At 51.5% G+C, this 2,079-nt stretch overlaps 1 long non-coding RNA gene across 4 annotated transcripts in view; it reads right to left on the minus strand.

The window, feature by feature from the left end:
* Positions 1-2,079, minus strand: part of LOC139079086 (uncharacterized) — a 59,698-nt gene that overhangs the window by 55,033 nt on the left and 2,586 nt on the right. The window lies entirely within an intron of this gene.

Genomic DNA, 2,079 nt, shown 5'->3' on the forward strand with positions numbered 1-2,079 from the left:
CTCCAGCCCCTCCCTGGACCACACCACCCCAGAAGCAGCTCTGAGAAAACTGGCTCCCGTTAGCTAGGACAGCCAGGCCTCGAGGACAGGCCCCGGGCCACCCAGGCAAGACCAGGCCCATCTTCTGGGAGGCACCAAAGGACATCACTCTAGAAGTGTCACTAAATTCGGTCCCTTTGGTTGTTGCCTGCTAAGTATGTACAGAAACCAGACTCATTAGCCAAAATACAGGTTGGAACATGATGAGAGCTTACATATTTCTGCATGAAGGGGAGAGATATTTAGGAAGCCCCAGATTGGGCATGTCTCACTTATTGAGTCACCTAAGGTCGTGAGGACTGCATAAAGTAGGTATTTGGAGGCACTTTCTGCAAGTTGGAGAACAGAGGACTGCAAACATGGGTAATTTTCATGGATGTTCTCATTTCTCTGCTTTGGCCAGGGTTTGCTACGATAATCCACTGGACAAAGTGTCCACTTGTCCAGAATTGAACAGGCTCTAAGTTCAATCTTCTTGCCAACCAGGGGCTCCGTTGTGGCAAGAACAATGTGACACGGGCCCAGCTGCTGCTACTTCCAGACCCTGGAAACCACCACTGGTGCCACCGTGGCCCCCACTGGACACGAGGCACAAAGCAGGCACCACTGGCACCAGAATAAACTCTAACTTGCCCCCGAGTTACTCTCTCCAGATTTAGAGCATTTAAAGTTTCATTTTCTGGAAATTTTACTAGGTGGAAAATTCCCGCCTGAGCAGGAACTGGAGGAGAAAAAGGCTAACAGGGGAGATGATTCAAACGCACCAATTAGTGCCAGGAGAGACACGGCCGTCCTTACCCAGCCCACAGATCAATAGCAGACATTTATACTCAATGCCCTCTTTAATGAATGTGACAAACAACCTTTTCAAGCCGTGAACTGTACGAGTTCCCAGCAGATGCAGGTAGTACACGAAATCTGTAATGGGGGTGGGGAGCGAATGAAGGGGCTCTTCTCAAAGATGCCAGCAGAGTTTAAGGAAACCAACAAGGGACAGTGCAGTGCCCTGGGGTTAGCAGCAGCCAGGCTGCCTAGAACTTAGCCAACTCATGGTGTCCTGTCTGGGAGATGGCCTGCCATGTCACTCTCCTCCTATTGCAATCTCTTGCTGGTGCCAACCATTGGCTGAACACAGCCAGAAGCTGGAGGGCAATGGAAACCATAGAAGCAGTCTGTTAAGGTCGATTTCCCAGGGCACAGAGCAAGGTAGAGAAGAGAATGGAGATGGCAGGACAAATGACAGATAACCAGCCTACAGCCCCCCTGCTAAACAGCACACCGTGGGGGGTTCCTAAAGATTGCTCCCTGTCATACCTGACTTGATAGTGGTTCCAATTCAGTTTCACCCCATCTCACTTTTGCAGGGGGAAGAAGGGGGACAGTACGGTGACGTTTGTCCAAGAGACATCCTCTCAGTGTTCCTACCTATAGATTTCGGACAATACCTTTCATTTCCCAGGGCTGCTGTGTGACAATTCAACTAGCTCGTGTACACACCCCATCCTTCTGAAGCGTAAAGCAATACACAGATACGCCCGACAGGATCTGGTGGGGGTAGAAGGGTCACCGATATGAAGCTGCACCTCCAGTGAAGGACCATCCGGGCACATCTCGACCAGGCCACTCAAGTCTCCTCACGTTTACAGCATGTCACATCACATCACTCCTCAACCAAAGGTCCAGGCAAGCTCCAGGACCCCTCACAGCCACCTGCACTCTGACACGTGAAGCCAGCAAGGAGGCCAGGCCAGGCCCCTGGAGCATCAGTGATGACTGCCGGTGTGTGCAGTCGGGAAGTGGGTCCCTTGTCAGCATGACTAATGAGCTGGACATGCGTGAACGTCATCCACGGGGCTGTTTCAGGAACACTCTTCTCTCCAGAGAAGCCCCGTGGGAGCATTTAAATCCACAGCTTTATTTAGGGGCATATGAAGCAAGTTGGTGATGCCAAAGAGTACGTTCCTCAGGAAATAGCCCTATAGAGGCCACTGGCCAGAGAGGGATGCAAGTGTCGAGCCAGCCAAATGCTGTCCCTCTGCA

This window comes from Equus przewalskii, chromosome 2, assembly GCF_037783145.1.
Source record: "Equus przewalskii isolate Varuska chromosome 2, EquPr2, whole genome shotgun sequence".
In the NCBI taxonomy this organism is placed as follows: domain Eukaryota; kingdom Metazoa; phylum Chordata; class Mammalia; order Perissodactyla; family Equidae; genus Equus; species Equus przewalskii.